Genomic DNA, 18713 nt, shown 5'->3' with positions numbered 1-18713 from the left:
TTAGTGTAGTTTTCATTTGCATTTCCCTGTTTCTTAGTGATGTTGAACATCTTTTCATATGTTTATTGGCCATCTGTGTATCTTCTTCAGAAAAATGTCTGTTCATATCCTCTGCCCGTTTTTTGATCAGGTTGTTTGTTTTTCTGTTGTTCAGTTGTGTGAGTTCCTTATACGTTATGGAGATTAACCCCTTGTCAAATATAGGATTTGCAAATATTTTCTCCCAGTTGATCGGTTGTCTTTTTGTTTTGATCCTAGTTTCTTTTGCCTTGTAGAAGCTCTTTAGTCTGATGAAGTCCCACTTGTTTATTTTTTCTTTTGTTTCCCTTGTCTGAGAACACATGGTATTCAAAGAGATCCCTTTAAGTTCGATGTCAAAGAGTGTACTACCTACATTATCTTCCAGGAGTTTTATGGTTTCAGGACTTATCCTCAAGTCTTTGATCCATTTTGAGTTTAATATTGTGTATAGCTTACTTTTGTGAGATAATGGTTTACTTCATTCTTTTGCGTGTGGCTGTCCAGTTTTCCCAACACCATTTGGTGAAGAGACTGTCTTTACTCCATTGTATGTTCTTGGCTCCTTTGTCAAAGATTAGCTGCCTGTAGATGTGCAGTTTTATTTCTGGGCTTTCAATTCTACTCCATTGATCTGTGTGCCTTTTTGTGGTACCAGTACCGTGCTGTTTTGATCACTATGGCTTTGTAGTACATTTTGAAGTCAGGGGTTGTGATGCCTCTGGCTTTGTTCTTTTTTCTCAGGATTGCCTTAGCAATTTAGGGTCTTTTGGTTGCCCACATGAATTTTAGGATTCTTTGTTCTATTTCCGTGAATGTCATTGCGATTCTGATTGGGATTGAACTGAATCTGCAGATTGCTTTGGGTAGTATGGACATTTTAACTATGTTTATTCTTCCAGTCCATGTGCATGGAATCTCTTTCCATCTCTTTATGTCATCATCGATTTCTTTCAGTAATGTCTTATAGTTTTCATCGTATAAGTCCTTCACCTCCTTAGTTAAATTTATTCCTAGATACTTTATTCTTTTTGTTGCAATTGTAAATGGAATTATATTCTTTTTTTTTATTTATTTATTTGAGGAAGTTTAGCCCTGAGCTAACATCTGCTGCCAATCCTCCTCTTTTTGCTGAGGAAGACTGGCCCTGAGCTAACATCCGTGCCCATCTTCCTCTACTTTATATGTGGGACACCTACCACAGCATGGCTTGCCAAGTGGTGCCATGTCCACTCCCGGGATCTGAACTGTCGGACCTGGGCCGCTGAAGCAGAACATGCACACTTAACTGCTGCGCCACTGGGCTGGCCTGTGGAATTGTATTCTTAAATTCTCTTTCGGTAAGTTCGTTATTAGCGTATAAAAATGCAACTGACTTTTGTAAGTTGATTTTGTACCCTGCAACCTTACTGTAAATTACTTCTAATAGTTTTCCGATGGATTCTTTAGGGTTTTCTATATATAAGATCATGTCGTCTGCAAACAGTGAGAGTTTCACTTCTTCACTCCCTATTTGGATTCATTTTATTCCTTTCTCCTGCCTAATTGCTCTGGCGAAAACCTCCAGTACTGTGCTGAATAAGAGTGGTGAGAGTGGGCATCCTTGTCTGGTTCCTGTTCTCAGAAGGATGGCTTTCAGTTCTTCCCCATTGAGTATGATGTTGGCTGTGGGTTTGTCATATATGGCCTTTATTATGTTGCGGTAATTTCCTTCTATACCCATTTTGTTCAGAGTTTTTATCATAAATGGCTATTGGATCTTGTCAGATGCTGTCTCTGCATTTATTGAGATGATCATGTGGTTTTTATTCCTCAGTTTGTTGATGTGGTGTATCACGTTGATTGATTTTCGGATGTTGAACCATCCCTGTGTCCCTGGAATAAATCCCACTTGATCATGATGATCTTTTTGATGTATTGTTGTATTTGATTTGCTAATATTTGATTGCTAATATTTTGATTTGCTAATATTTTGATGAACATCTATGTTCATCATCATCTATATTGGCCTGTAGTTTTCCTTTTTTGTGTTATCCTTGTCAGGCTTTGGTATCAGAGTGATGTTGGCCTCATGGAATGTGTTAGGAAGCGTTCGATCTTCCCTAATTTTTTGGAATAGCTTGAGAAGGATAGGTATTAAATCCTCTCTGAAAGTTTGGTAGAATTCCCCAGGGAAGCCGTCCGGTCCTGGGCTTTTATTCTTTGGGATGCTTTTGATGGCTGTTTCAATCTCTTTACTTGTGACTGGTCTACTCAGATTATCTATTTCTTCTTGGGTCAGTTTTGGGAGGTTGTAAGAGTCTAAGAATTTATCCATTTCCTCTACTTTGTCCATTTTGTTGGCACATAGCTTTTTGTGGTATTCTCTTATAATCCATTGTATTTCTGTGCTATCCGTTGTTATTTCTCCTCTTTCATCTCTAATTTTCTTTGTCTGAGCTTTCTCTCTCTTTTTCTTTGTAAGACTGGCTAGGGGTTTGTCAGTTGTGCTTATCTTCTCAAAGAACCAGCTGTTTGTTTCACTAATCCTTTCTATTGCCTTTTTTGTTTCAATAGGATTTATTTCTGCTCTGATTTTTATTATTTCTCTCCTTCTGCTGACTTTGGGCTTTGTTTGTTTTTCTTTTTTTAATTCAGTTAGGTGTAGTTTGAGATTGCTTATTTAGGATTTTTCTTGTTTGTTAAGGTTTGCCAGTGTTGTGATGAATTTCCCTCTTAATACGGCTTTTGCTGCGTCCCTTATGAGTGGGTATGGTATGTTTTCATTTTCATTTGTCTCCAGGTATTTTTTAATTTGCCCTTTAATTTCTTCAATGATCCATTGGTTGTTCAATAACATGTTGTTTAGTCTCCACATCTTTGTCCTTTTCTCAGCTTTTTTCTTGTAATTAATTTCTAGCTTCATAGCATTGTGATTGGAAAAGATGCTTGTTATTATTTCAACTTCTTAAATTTATTGAGGCTTGCCTTCTTTTCCAACATATGGTCTATTCTTGAGAATCTTCCATGTGCACTTGAGAAGAATGTGTATTCTGCTGTTTTTGGATGGAGTGTTCCAATATGTCTATTAAGTCCATCTGGTTTAGCTTTTCATTTAATTCCACTGTTTCCTTGTTGATTTTCTGTCTGGATGAGCTATCCATCAATGTAAGTGGAGTGTTGAGGTCCCTTGCTATTATTGTGTTATTGTTAATGTCTTCTTTTAGGTTTATTAATTTTTGCTCTATGTACTTTGGTGCTGCTGTGTTGGGTGCATAGATATTTATAAGTGTTATGTCTTCTTGATGAAATGTCCCTTTGATGATTATATTCTGCCCTCTTTGTCTCTCTTTACCTGTCTTATCTTGAAGTCTGCTTTGTCTGATGTAGGTATTGCAGCACCTGCTTTCTTTTGTTTGTCATTAGCTTGGAGTATCGTCTTCCATCCCTTCACTCTGAGCCTGTGTTTGTCATTGGAGCTGAGATGTGTTTCCTGGAGGCAGCATATTGTTGGGTCTTATTCTTTAATCCATCTCGCTACTCTGTGTCTTTTTATTGGAGAATTCAATCCATTTACTTTTAGGGTGATTGTTGATATATGAGGGCTCAATGCTGCCGTTTTATCACTCATTGTCCAGTTCTCCTGAATTTCCTTTGTTTCTCTTCCTAGTGGATTTTGGTCTACCAATTGAGTTAGGTAGTTTTTTATGTTGTGTTTCCTTGTTTTCTCCTTATTTATTATTTGTGTCTGTTCTGCTTTTTTGTTTCATGGTTACAGTGAGGTTTGTATTCAAAATCTTGTAGATAAGACAGTCCCTATTCTGCTGGCCTCTAATTTCCTTAGACTAAACCAGTTCAGTCCCTTTCCTCTTCCCCTCCTATGCTGTTTGTCTCACATCTTATTCCATCTTGTGTAGTCAGTTTGTGGTTAAAATGACAAGATTGTCTTTGTTTTGATAAACGAGATTATCTTTTGTTTTGGAAAAGATTGTATTTTCCTTCCCTTTATCTTTAACGCTATTCTTGAGTACTTGCTAACCTGTTCTGATGCATACATAGCTACAATTTTCTGATTTTGTCTACCTATTTTTTATCTCCTTACTCCAGGCTTTGTAACCCCTTTCTCCCTTTTATTTTTTTTTCGGGTATGAGGGCCTTCTTGAGGGTTTCTTGTAGGGGAGGTCTCATGGCTATGAACTCCCTTAGCTTATGTTTGTCTGGGAAAGCTTTTATTTCTCCATCATATCTGAAGGATATTTTTACTGGGTAGAGTATTCTTGGCTAAAAGGTTTTGCCCTTCAAAGATTTGAATATCTCATTCCAGTCTCTTCTAGCCTGTAAGGTTTCTGCAGAGAAATCTGCTGAAAGCCTGATAACAATTCCTTTGTAGGTTATTTTCTTCTGCCTTGCTGCCCTTAGCATTCTTTCTTTGTCATTCACTTTTGCCAGTTTCACTACTATATGCCTTGCAGTAGGTCTTTTTTTTTTTTCTTAAGATTTTATTTTTTTCCTTTTTCTCCCCAAAGCCCCCCGGCACAAAGTTGTATATTCTTCGTGGTGGGTCCTTCTACTTGTGGCATGTGGGATGCTGCCTCAGCGTGGTTTGATGAGCAGTGCCATGTCCGCGCCCAGGATTCAAACCAACGAAACACTGGGCCGCCTGCAGCGGAGCGTGTGAACTTAACCACTCTGCCACAGGGCCAGCCCCTTGCAGTAGGTCTTTTTACGTTGACATATTTAGGAGATCTGGCAGCCTCTTCCACATGGATTTCCTTCCCTAGGTTTGGGAAGTTCTTTGCTATTATTTCCTTTTTTTTTTTTTAAAGATTTTATTTTTTTCCTTTTTCTCCCCAAAGCCCCCCAGTACATAGTTGTATATTCTTCGTTGTGGGTCCTTCTAGTTGTGGCATGTGGGATGCTGCCTCAGCGTGGTTTGAAGAGCAGTGCCATGTCCGCGCCCAGGATTCGAACCAACGAAACACTGGGCCGCCTGTAGCGGAACGCGTGAACTTAACCACTTGGCCACGGGGCCAGCCCCTCTGCTATTATTTCTTTGAACAAGCTTTCTGCTCCATTCTCCTTCTCTTCTTCCTCTCGAATACCTATAATTTCTCACTCTGCTCTTGCTATCTGGTCTCCATGGGTGTTGGCCTGATGAGGTCACCTCTGTTTTAGCTTTCACCTAGCTATGGGCTTTCCCCTAGGCTGTGAGGGCCCTCAGGGATCTTTGATGTTCCCACAAATGAACGTCCCCTCCCTGGTTCCTTCCCTCTCAGAGGCTGCCCAGAGTCCTGGATCCCAGTCTTTAGGGGAGGGAGTGCAGTTTTCTCTTACCCCATTCCACCTTCTCTGAGGGGGACTCCAGCCTCTCTGCCCTCTGTTGTGTGGCTGCATGGGTCTCTCAGATGTCTTTTTTGTTGTGTTTGGATGTCCTCTGTTGGAGTATGAATCTCTTTGTTGTTGTATGGTGGAGAAGAGATTACCAGGAAAGCTCACTCCATCATGATGCTGATGTCACTTTTATCCCATCTCATTTTTTCTGTATATGCACTCACCCAACACCCTGTGAGCATGTGTGCAGACATACACACACACACACACACACACACACACACACACACACAAACATAGAGTCTCCCCAGGCCTCCCTGCCAGGCCCAGCCAGGATGCTCACCATCTCCAGCCCCTGAGGATGAGGCATCAAACTAGATGAGAGCAAATTCCATTGTTGGGCAAAGAATGGTCCCACTCTGAAAAGGGGCCTGAGCCAGCCCCTGAGCATGGGTCTGAGATGGCAGAGAGCAGAGGGTGGAAGGCTTTGCCTCAGTTGGGGAACAGTGAGTCCATGGCCCATGGAACCTTCTAAGAACAAAGCCTGATTCAACAGACACCCGGGCCTCTGATTGTCAGCTTTCTAAATGGGGCTGGAACCTGAATTTTAAATCACTCCGGATAATAAGCAGTGGTGACTTACACTTCAGGCTTTGGGAAATGTCTCAAAATCTTGGGAAAGTTTTACTTTTTTAGGTAGATCACTAATAAAATGGGTTAAATTTAGAGAGGAAAGCTAAACTGTATTGTTTCCTTAATTAAAAGTATTAAAATGGTACCTTTGCTCCCAATTCTGATGGCCCCTGCTATCCGTTTGATGTGGATCCTTCCAGACCTTATCCATGCACTTACAAATATGTATATTTGCCCACCAAAATTATGGTTGTCTTATGGCAGGTTTTTACATAAATGGTATCATATTTATGTATTCTTCTGAAACTGGCTTTTTTTCATGGCCACATAATTTAGAGACCTATCCTTGTTAGCCACCACTTGGTCCACCTCCCTCTTAAATTGTCACACAGTATTTCATAGTATCAGTGTTCTGGTTTATTTGTCCTCTGTTCACAGAAATGGGATTGCGCCAATGTCCCCCTCCACAATCAGTGCCGCAGGGAACAAGCTGTGCACCTGTCTGGTTATTTTATTCTGTGTCCCACTGTGTTTAGCCAACACTCAGGCGCCAGGCACTGCTCCAAGTACCTCCTTTATTAAGGTATTTAATCTTCCAAACAACCACACTGCAGTGGGTGGTGGGCACCATTGTCGCCTTCCTTTTCCCCATTTCACAGATGGGGAAACTGAGATGCAGAAAGGTAAGCAGCAGAGCTGGGATTTGAGCCCAGGCAGTCTGGCCCCCAAGGTCGGCCTCAGAAGCCCTCCCATGGCTAACCACAGGCACTCAGACATTGCTGAGTGGCCTGAAAACTCTGTATCCAGCACATAAAAAGATCCCGGGAAGGATGCACGAAATGGATGCATTACATTCTTAGATGAACACAGTTCTTTTTGTGGTTTAAATAAGATGCTAGCCCAGGGCCCAGGCCAGTGGCCGAGTGGTTAAGTTTGTGCACTCCACTTCGGCGGCCCAGGGCTTCAGCAGTTCGGATCCTGGGCACGGACCTAGCACTGCTCATCAGGCCATGCTGAGATGGCGTCCCACATAGCAGAGCCAGAAGGACCTACAACTAGAATATACAACTATGTACTGGGGGGCTTTGGGGAGAATAAGAAAAAAAATAAAAGAATTTTGGCAACAGATGTTAGCTCAGGTGCCAATCTTTAAAAAAAAAAGATGCTACCCCAAATATTTTTACCTTTCCCTCTTACCTTCCCCCTCTTTCACCTGTCAGGGTATTTGGTTCTTAAAATACAGGCATTCTTTAAAACACATTAGAATACCAAATATTGCAAATTTGAGCTTCCTGGTAATTCAGACAATGCCCCCCCAGGAGGCGAGGTGTCTGGTGGGAGTGAACCCCTATGTGCCCTCCACCAGATGGGACCTTCTTAAAAGGTGCCTGACAGCCGCTGGTGAAACCTATTTTGTGACAGCCCCCTATAACTCACGACTTTGGGGACTTCTAAAAGGATCCTGGGGGGTCAACCCGGATAACTGGCTGCTCCCCTCCTCGGGGGCCTCAGGGGGTTGCTGGGCTGCACAGATTTCAGGCTCTGGAAACAACCCTTTCTAGAATTTTACTTTACACCAATAGGAAGAGAAACTTGATTAAACTGCGGCAAAATAGTCAACTCTTGCTGATTTCTCACAGATAATGACAGAAAAAGACATTCACCACTGACCTACCATAGAAGACATTTATTTTAAGCTCTCCTGTCGTCCCGCACAGGAGGCGAAGCCCCTCCTTTTCCCAGGCCCTGCGCTGGTGCTGGGGCGTCTCCCCGACCGGCGTTAGCGGCTTAGGCAGGCTGTTCAAGCAGGAAGCATTTTCCCCTTTGTGTCTCACCGAACTGCCTGGAACCATGACATCATTTCACGAGCGCTCCTAGAGGGTAGGCCTGTCGCAGGAGTGTCAGAATATTCCTAGAGCATGAGGTCCCTGGAATGGTGAAACTCATAGCAACAGAGCGTAGAACACAGTGGATTGCCAGGGTTGTGGGGGGACGTGTTTAGTGGGAGCAGACTTTTTGTTTGGGGTGATGAAAAAGCTTTGACTACAGATCATGCTTACCATTGCACAACGACATGAATGTATTTAATGCCACTGAATTGCACACTTACCAATGGCTAAAATGATAAATATTATGCTTGTATATTTTACCACAATAAAAAATGATAATAAAATTACATTTAAAAAGCAATATAGGGGCCAGCCCAGTGGCACATTGGTTAAGTGCACACGTTCTGCTTCGACGGCCCGGGGTTCGCTGGTTCAGATCCCGGGTGCGGAGATGGCACCACTTGGCAAGCCATGCTGTGGCAGGCGCCCCACATATAAAGAGGACGAAGATGGGCACGGGTGTTAGCTCAGGGCCAGTCTGCCTCAGCAAAAAGAGGAGGATTAGCAGTGGATGTCAGCTCAGCGCTAATCTTGCTCAAAAAAAAAAAAGCCCTGAAATCCAACAGCCCAGAGAGATATTTATTACTAAAGCTAAGGTGAATATCCTTCCAGGCTGTTGAAAAAAATTTTTATATGTATTTTGTCAAATATTTAAAATTGCTTTACTTATTAGAGTAATTGAGAACATATTTCCATGTTCCATATGCATTAATCATTTTTAGGAATAAGGTAGACTCCATTCCATGGTGCCTGCACCATAACTTCATTCATTCATCTACTACTGGGGAACATTCAGGTTTAAGTGAAAAAATGCAATTATAAACAGGTATCCAGTTTTTTGCACTTACTAGCATTTTCCAATCAATGTTGGAATGCCAATCAATATTCCAATCAAATCCTTCCTGAAGCTCATCTCTAGGACACCCTTTTTCTGGGACATTTAGGTTATTTCCTAGCCCCTCTACCCCAAATAAATGACATTGTGATTGAAATCTCTGTGTATAAAACTTTTCCACTTCTAGACATGTTTTCTTAAGACAGAATCTCAAAAGTTAATTTAGAGGGTCAAAGGTCAGATCCATTTTCAAAAGCAAGAACGTTCCCTCTTCCCTCTCTTTCCTCTTCCCACCTCCCTAAAAATTCAAGTTGGCCCTAAAATGCTGGATGAAGAAAGGAAAAGGGTCTGCAGGGCAGAAATCAATATTACAGATAACTCGGAGTGTCTGAAGGCACTCTGGAAGACAAACAGGTGTGTCAAGGTTCTCCAGAAAAACAGAACCAATAGGATGTGTGCATATAGACAAGGAGAGATTTATTTTAAGGAACTGGCCCCACAACTATGGAGGCCAGCAAGTCCAAAATCTGCAGGGTGGGCTGGAGGTCCAGAGACCCAGGGCTGAGCCACAGTGATGGGACAGTTCAACCCTGACAGCTGTCTGCTACAGGATTCTCTCCTGCTCAGGGGAGGTCAGTCTTTTATTTAGTCAGGGCTTCAACTGATTGGGTGCGGCCCACCCACATTATGGAGGGCAACCTACTTTACTCAAAGTCCACTGACTTAAATGTTAATCACATCGAAAAACACCCTCACAGAATAATGTTTAACTACATATCTGGGCACCATGGCCTAGCCACGTTGACACATAGAATTATCCATCACAATCAGTAAAGTTTGTTTGTTTAATCATATGCTTGGCCGTGATAATCATAATGAGAACCCTCCTTGAGTGGGCACCACCTATTTGTTTTACATATATTATTATTACATATACACCAAATATATGATTTCTAATCCTCAGACAACCCTGCAAGATAAGAAGAATTGTCTGTCTTTTTTTAGAAGAGGGAATGTAAGCTTAGAGGGAGGAAGTCATGCCCCAAAGGCTGCGGGGCTGGCTCTTGGGAGAGCTGGAATTCAACCCCATCCTTAGTTGACCCAAAGCGCCTCGGTCTTTTCCAGCCACCCCTGCAAGCTGGTCAGGGATAACTGGATGCAGCAAAGACAGTGAATTTCTCTCAATATTGTTCTTCCCTTTTGCCGTGGGAATAGCCCTTTAGCCAGGCACGTGGCTGTGCAGAATAAAGACTGCTTTTCCCAGATGCCCCAAGCTAACTGTGGCCGGTTGACCACATTCTGTCCAAGGAGATGAAAGCAGATGTGGCAACTTCCTCATCATACCCTAAAAAGGGCTGTCCCTCTCCCGCTCTTCTCTTCCTGTGGGTTGGGATGCAGATGCTGTCCATCTTGGACCACGAGACCTCAGGGCTGTCAGGGCGACAGCACATAAGGAGCTGAACGGAGCTCTGACAGCCCTGCTGAGCCTGTTCTGTTTTTGTTCAAACTGTCACAGGGACACAGACAAAATCCTATTCCTTTATTTTAGGTCTGTGTATCCCTACTAAGTAGAAAGCAAATGCGATGTTTACAAAGATGCCCTCGTAAAAAGAGAAGGCAGGCTCTGACGTTCGCCCAACCTGGTGGGTTCTTTATCTAACGCTTCACAATGCTGACCTGCTCTTAAAAACAAAAGCAGAAGGAGTACACACACACTTCACTGGATGTTCTAGATTCTAGAAGAACGCTATGGGCCTGTATCATAACCTTACTTCGAGTTCAGAAAGTTTGAATTATCTTATAGAAAGCTTTTCTTTAACCAAATCTTTATATATTGATGTCGTATCCTTTAACAAACATGTGGGTAATGTTATTTTGTAACTACAAATGAAGGGGTAGGGGCTGGCCCTGTGGCCGAGTGGTTAAGTTCGCACCCTCAGCTTCAGCGGCCCAGGGTTTCGCCAGTTCGGATCCTGGGCGCAGACATGACACGCTCGTCAGGCCACACTGAGGTGGTGTCCCACACGCCACAACTAGAAGGACCCACAACTAAAATATACAACTATGTACTGGGGGAATTTGGGGACAAAAAGCAAAAGGAAAAAAAAGAAGAAGAAGAAGATTGGTAACAGTTGTTAGCTCAGGTGCCAATCTTTAAAAAAAAAAAAAAGAATGGCTCACCGAGGCCACCCGTTCATTTGCCTTTAGAAAGTCCGGAGTGGAGACCGGGGGGAGAGGACTACGGAGTTGTTGTTTAATGGGTATAGAGTTTTAGTTTTGCAAGAACTAAGATGAAACGGTTCTGGAGATGGATGGTGGTGAGGGTTGCACAATCACGTGAAAATACTTAACACTACTGAACGGTACACTTAAAAATGCTTAAGATGGTAGATGTATGTGTATTTTATCACAATTTTTTTAAAGTCTAGAGTGTTGGTTTTCAAAGCTTTGTAGCAGTAAGACCTTTTTCCAACAAACTCCTAGGCAGTACCCAGTGTAGGAAATGGATAAAGCAGCTCTCTGCTTGGCCGCGGGCGTCACCGCCTTTCCTTCCTTCTCCACCCCGCCCCCTGAGGGCTCTGACAAGCTTGAAGACTCCTCAAAAGCCCTTTCTGAAACACGGATCTAGAGCTTTAGTGCAGCATTAAAATTTGGTTTAACAAAAAACAAGTATGGCAAAATATCCCTGAGGAGATAAAGTTTGAATAAAGGAAAAGACGGGGGGCCTGCCCGGTGGCGCAGTGGTTAAGTTCGCGCTTTCTGCTTTTCTGCGGCCCGGGGTTCGCGGGCCCGGATCCCGGGTGCAGACATGGCACTGCTTGGCACACCATGCTGTGGTAGGCGTCCCACGTATAAAAAGTGGAGGAAGATGGGCACGGATGTTGGCTCCGGGCTGGGCTTCCTCGGCAAGAAGAGGAGGATTGGTAGTAGTTAGCTCAGGGCTAATCTTCCTCAGAAAAAAAAAAAAAGGAAAGACGTACCCATTCGTGGACAGCAATATTCAGTTCTCCCAGATTGATCTCTAAATTCAATTTCATCCCAATCAAAATCCTGATAAGATTTTTTGTTGTTGTTTAGTACTTGACAAATAAGGGATAAGACTGGCACCACCCGAAATTCCTTGTCAATGCTCAGGAGAGATTTACGCAGAAAGCCGGGTAGAGCCAGAATAGCCACTTCCGGGGGCGTGCAGAACCCTCCCCAGACTCCGCTCACCCCGGGCACGGTGACCACCAACGACGGTCTTCCCTCCCTGCCCCAAACCCCACCGAAGTTACTGGATGGGTACAAAACAGGGATGGATCCAAAAGGACGAGGAGAATGGAGGAGACCACCGTGGGAAAGAGCCGGCCCCAAGCTCGCGCTGCAAGGAGCGCGCGGAGAAGCGCGGTGGCCCCAGGGCGGGAGAGGCCCCGGCCCGCAGCCCGCGAGGGAGCCCAGGGAGGGGCCGCCGCGGGCTCCCGTGGAACCCGCTCCTGTCTTTCCTCTTTTCCTTTTTTGCAATCGTGATGTGACGTATTCAGAAATGAAAGAAAAGAATTTTTAAAAGTCTAAAAGACAGTGACACCACATAATTTTCATTTAAGATAAAGTTTAACAAATTGCACAAATTAACCAAATAACACTAATCATACAATACTCTTTAAAGAAACAAGTATGGAATTAAACAAACAACCTAATTGGAGCCCAGAAGGCCTGTTGGGGTTGCTCTCACGCCCTGTCACACAGCGCCAATTACCCCGAACAGGAAGAGCTGCAGGCTTACAGCCTGGGCAGGAAACAACCACTTTACTACGAAGGAAGATCTCTCTCCACACCGGCAACGGCCCAGCCCATGAGAAATGCCAGGGCTCTGCCGATGAGAAACTGTTGTTGCCACCCTAAACTGTTGCTTTCCTCCAATGACTTTCTTTTTCTTTTTTTTTTTTTTGAGGAAGATTAGCCCTGAGCTAGCATCTGCTGCCAATCCTCCTCTTCTTGCTGAGGAAGACGGCCCTGGGCTAACATCCGTGCCCATCTACCTCTACTTTATATGTGGGACGCCTACCACAGCATGGCCTGACTAGTGGTGCCATGTCCAGACCGGGGATCCCAACCGGGAGCCCCAGCCCGCAGAAGCAGGCAGTGCGCGCTTAACCGCTGCGCCACCTGGCGGCCCCTGGACTTTCATTTAAAACAGCCTGCCCCACCCCCCTTTTGCCGTATAAAAGCAGATCCTCTCTTTTGTTTTCAGAATGTGCCTATAGTTCGCCATAGCGTGCACATCCCAAATGGCAATTCTTTTGGCTATTCCCAAATAAACCTGTTTCTAGGTTAACTGGCTAATATGCTTTTTAAGTTGACATGTGTGTGTACTACAGTAACCATATAGATGTTAAAAATATTTCTATTATACCTAGTTTACAAGCTCCTGTACGAAAGCAATTATAGTCAACATCTAGAAAAAATACGTACAACCTTTAAAATAGTTTATCCTCGCATATGAATAGACTGTAGAAAAAAAATTAAAAAGTAAGAATTTTTTGTAACACCAACCATTTCATTTTTTAAAAAGTGAACATGCACATAGAAATTTGCTTACTTTTTTTTCTAGACTGTCCAGATTTTAATAAGATCAGATCATGGCGGAGGCTAAGGGTTGAAAACCAAGCACTGGCTGAAAATCCGGCTCAGCACACTTGGAGCTCCTGGGCCCCCTCCCCAACTTCTGCCTCTAGATGCCCACCATTTTGCCCCAACCCTGAAGGAGACGGGAGATCTGATTTCAGAGAAATTGAGAAGAGGAACTCCAACCTCGGAACAGCAGGCAGAGAGAAGGGCAAGGATTAGGTGCAGGGTGGAGAATGGAGAGTAACAGCCATGCTTCCTGCCTCGGGATCTAACCCGCTTCCCAACCCGCTCCCAGGATGCTGGCAGTGAGGTTCTGCTGTCCACTTTTCCCCCTGGGGAGGAGACAGAAGACCCTGTGCTGGAAAACCAGAAAGGCTTCTGGGAAGAGACCTCCAAGGGCAGACATTTGGGGATCCCTCCCCAGAGAAAAGGCCAGCTTGGCCCCTGACCACCCTACACCCATCATAGGACCCATGCAGACGTGCAGGCCGCCGAAAGCTTTCACTATTGGGGGCAGCCAGGGATCGCCAGGCCTAAGAAAAACCCCCAGGATGGAAGACGGCATTCAAAACAAACAGCAGGAAAGAGGAATGCCAAGCAAAGAACAGGAGAACACTTAAAAACTTGCTTTGAAAACAACAAAACCCCCACAGGCTCCTTGGAGCAACGAATGACCCCAAGTCTGGAGCAGAAAATGTACAGTATGTGCCAGAAAGCAGAGAATCACTCAGGACCCCTGGATCACGGCAAAGGACTCAGGAGCCTGCCTGGATGCCCTGCCAGTGGCCAGAGATGGGAAAATTTGAGTACCGAAAAGAATGATGGCTTCAGTGGATTAAAACACACTGAATATGTAATGTTCCTTCACACAAATGCGTGCATGCATATTTAGCATGTTTTAATCCATTGAAGCCATTATTATTTCTTGGGCTCAAATAATGCCAGTTAGTATATACAGAAAGAGTGACTTTTAATGAAGCTTGATCAGAAGGATTTAGGTAGCGCCATTTTTTCAACCCCCCGATGAAATAACTGATTCAGATGGTGATCCTTAAGAGCTGGTAAAACCGTTAAGTGAAAGGTTACTGAAGAACCTCATGAGAAGGGCTGAGGCAGGCATGACTTGACCCCCAGTCAGTCCTGACGACATTAAAAGCGAGCTGCACTGCCATTATGTGCCTCCTGGTGTGACGCAAAGGGCACAAACAGCACCACCCCTATTCTTGCCAAGAATCCAATCTAACCACCAGTTTTCAGGAAGTACAGGGGAGAGAAAAACGTGCTGAGGAACACCACCGGGGCATAATCAGCCAAACCTAAAATGCGAGAGGGGATTCTACAGGCAAATGAGCCACTTTCATCAACAAGGAAATGACAGGAAAACCTAAAAGGAGGGAGTACTAGTTTAGACTAGAAGAGATTTAAAAGAAATACAAACCCGAATGTAATAACCACCAACAAAAAACTATGACAAGACTTTTTTAGGCAATTGATGAATTTGAATATGGACTATATATAGGATGACTTTAAGGGATTTTAATTTTGTTAGATGGGTAATGGCATGTTGGCTATCCTTGTCTCCTTGCTGTTAGACTCGTACTGAGCAATTCGGGTGAAAGGCTATGATGTCTGTGATTTGCATTAAAATACACGAGCGGAAAAGGAGGGGGACGTGGGCAGACGCAGCAAGTCTGGCAAGACGATGAGGGTCGTTGAAGCTGGGTGGTGGGTACACGGGGTTTGGTTGCACTCTCTGCTTTTGTCAGTATTTGAAAATTCTCAGAATTAAAGCAAATGTCATGTATCACATACGTGAATTTTAAGCAAAAAAAAAAAAAAAACCCACACAAATAAATAAGAAACTGCATTGCCTCTATCACTGCCCCATGCAAAATGTTCTCCCTCCCACCGCTGGGCTGGTTTATGAGAGAGCAAACCCAGAGTGCAAAATATCCCCCAAACTTTCACCAGGTTTATCATTTATTTCCCACATGAGCCCGTATCTGAATGCACGTGCGCATATGTATAGCTACATGGAGATGTAGTTACATCCACTTATGTAATATATATAAATAGGAGGCTATTTCTGTGTACGTACACGCTATATATTCTACATATCATAAAAGTATAGTTCCATTTTTAAAAATTTGTAAAAGCAAATTTTCTCTCTATTTTAACACAAGCACTGTTAACATTTTCACGTCCAGTCTCTTTTTTGCATCAGTCATACCATTTCTATACTTTGGTACTCTGAATCATTCAATGAATATTGCACTATAAACGTTTTTGAATGTTACTTATATTGCTTTCATGACTCTTTCAAAGTTTATTGTGTCTCTCTATTGCAAATGTAGTATATATTTATTATCAAAACTGGAAAGTATAGGAAAGCAGAAGGAAGAGCCGAGTCTCCGAGCCCGCTCACAGAGATCTGGGCAGTGCTTCTCCTGTGATCAGGACTTCAACACAGCATCTAAGATACAGGGCAGCGAGAGATGGCCACCTCCAGACTTCCCTTTGAACAGAAATGGGCTGCCATGGAGAGTCCTGTGCATAAAGGTTTTCACGTTTTCAAGATTCATTCCTTGGCTAGAGCCTCATGAGAGGTGTTTTCAGCAACGTCCACATAGAATCGCATTCATTTTGTCAAATCTAAACCTGAGTACATGGTAGTTGTGGCTGCAGCCACGGTCTCATCCACGAAGGCCAAGGTTCCCTCTCAGGATTTCCAGGGGTTAAGGCACAACCCTGGAGCCCAATGCCCAGGGCTCCAATCTTGTCTCTGCTGCTTAGCGGATGTGCATTTGAAGAAGGCCCTTAATGTGAATTCATGCAGAAACCCCTCAATAAACATCAGCCTCCACGGTCTGGGGGGCTGTAACCACCATTCCTATAGAAGTTGAAAGGTCCTAGACATGGAAATTGGGCAGCCTTTGCCCCAGTGTCTACCACTCCCTGACTGTGCACCTATTTAGGTCCATATGTGAATCTATAACTTTTCTGACACAAAGGTCTACAGCTTAAAGTAGTCAGAGATCCAGAAAAGACCAAGAACCCCTATTAGAGATGACAAGCTCAAATGTTGCCAGATAGGGTTCAAGTTTGACTAGAAGAGCGTTGGTGTTAGGTTGACCCAGGCAACCCACTGACCCCTTCCGCAGGCCCTGTCTCTGGCTACAGTCAGTTAGAGCCTGGCCAGGGAGCCAACCACCAGCCCTTTGCCCTTGAGGTCCACAGGTCAAGTGAGCATTTGTATGAAGGAAGGAAAACACACTTCATCCAGGGGTAAATGGGCAAGATCCTTCGGGCTTTCTTTTTCAGAAGGAAGTGAAAAATTCTGAGATGTCAGGGCCTGACCATGGGCCACCTTGGTAACGTACACGCAAATACTCTGAAGAGCTTATTAAAATTCAGATTCTTACTCAGGAGATCTGGAGTGGTGTGGGGGGCTCGGGGAGCTGAGACAGGTGGGCAGAGAACAGGGCTAATGGGGGCAGGGCCTCCAGTGCTGGCCTGGGTGAAAAGCACACTGTAGACGCCCGGGAAGCCAAGCTGAGTCCAGACCTGCCTTCGGAGCTGGCTCTCTTCTTTCCCATGGGGACAACCAACAACAGAGGCTGCAGCCTCCAAGCCCGCATCTGTAGGGGCTTCTCCAAGCTCAGAGGGGTGCTGGGAGTGTCCGGGAGTCAGTGTCAGGACCAGGTGGTTGTGGTTTGGGGTCAGGGCCCCAGCTCAGTCTCTGTGAACAGGAGCCCCTGCTTGGAGAAGCCCATCACACAGCAGGGGTTCCAGTTCTTCAGGTGGGTGGGGGATGGTCTGCCTGCTCGGGGGCAGCACATTCTGGAAATGGCAGAGCCCTGTGTGGCTGGGGTGGTGAGTGTCAGGGGACAGGGCAGCTGGGCGAGTGTCAGGGGACAGGGCAGCTGGGCAGCTGGGCCGTGGAAGATCCTGGCAGGCCTCCTGCAGGAGACTGAGGGCAGCAGGGAGCCATGCAGAGCTCTGAGCAAGGGAGTGACCTGGTTAGTGTGGGGCTTGCTTTAGGAAGCTCCCTGCAGCCAGCCAGGCGTGGAGAGGAGTCAGGCGGAGACTGGGCAGAGGCTGGGTGGGGTGGGGAGTGGCCATAGGGAAGGGGACCGAGGATGGACATCAGAGGTGATGGAGCTCAAGTCCCAAGTGCTGTGAGGGTGAGGGTAGGGGACATGACTGGGGCAGAGGCACCCAGCGTCCTGGCTTCCCTGAAGGAAGGGCTGGCGGGGTCCCCCTTCCTGGAACCCCTAGGGAAATGTGTGCAGGGAGCAGGGAGGGGTCAAGGTTGGAGCTTTGGGAGCCCCCGGGGAAGGAACAGGGTCAGACTCGGCTCTGGGACCCAGCATCCAGCCCAAGCCTGGCCTAAGTCCCCAGGCTCAGAAGCAAACTTAGTGGGTGCCTTGAGCAAGGCAGGGTCCCAGGACAGCCTGGCCCTGGTGTTGGTGGCCCTCTGGGAGGTGTTGTGGGGGCCTGGCTCAGAAGAGCCCAGTTGTGAGTTTCCTTCCAAGGGGCACAGGCGGGCTTGGGGCTGCCTCGCATTTGATGAGAGCAGGAGAGTCAAACAACTGATGTTTCTTCTCCCTGGAAAAGACGGTTGGGAAATGCCTGGAGGGCGGCCCATCGGGGATGTCCAGAGCTCCAGGGCTTCCTCCCTCAGTCAGTGCACCTCAGCAGGCTTCTAACCACCTGGACAGAGACGGAAACAGGGGCCCCTGCTCTGGCCCTTCAGTTTACAAAGCCCCTCCCCACTGGGGATCTCATCGTAGCTTTGCGGGATGCAGGCAGGACAGGAAGTAGTGTCCCACATCTGAGGAAACCGAGCCTCTGAGTGGAGAAATGACCTGCCCAAGGTCATAGTCAGGACAGACCTGGGACTTGAATGGAGGTTGGCCCAGCCCCATGATGTGTTGTCTCAGGGCAGGGCTTGGCAGGGCGGGTGCAGTAGCACCTAGCCGCCATGAGCAGCCATGCCATGCTTTCCTCATCTTTCCCCATTTCAGCAGTGGCCCCATTCTGTGGGTCACCAGGAACAGGCCCCAGATTACCTCGGAAGGCTATGGATTCACGGGCTTCCTGGTGCCAGGGGCCCAATCCAGGCACTCAGCAGTTCTGTGAGCACCTATGTGCCTGAAACCGTTCGCTGTGCTGGGGATAGAGCCGTGAGCAGACCCAATCTGGGCCTTGCAGGGCTCAGATCCCGACGTGGAATAACAGCTCTACTTCCTCGTGGCTGCAAGGCTTGGACAAGGAACTCCCAACCCCTGAGCGTTTTGGCTCACCTGGAAAAGCACTGGTTGGAAGGATAGGAACACCTCCTTCACAGGGCTGTACAGGCGTAGTAGATGCCCAGCCTGGTGCCCCTGGCAACCACTAAATAGTACTCTCCGACC

The 18713-nt window shown here is 45.6% G+C and overlaps 1 protein-coding gene across 5 annotated transcripts in view; it reads right to left on the bottom strand.

Moving 5' to 3' along the window:
- The window catches only part of RAB43 (RAB43, member RAS oncogene family), a 60210-nt gene that overhangs the window by 8232 nt on the left and 33265 nt on the right, over positions 1-18713 (bottom strand). The gene's annotated exons all lie outside the window — the stretch shown is intronic.

Source organism: Equus quagga, chromosome 1 (genome assembly GCF_021613505.1).
Source record: "Equus quagga isolate Etosha38 chromosome 1, UCLA_HA_Equagga_1.0, whole genome shotgun sequence".
NCBI classification, from domain to species: domain Eukaryota; kingdom Metazoa; phylum Chordata; class Mammalia; order Perissodactyla; family Equidae; genus Equus; species Equus quagga.
The sequence above is the reverse complement of the archived record's forward strand: the minus strand, read 5'-3'. Positions and strand labels throughout refer to the sequence as shown.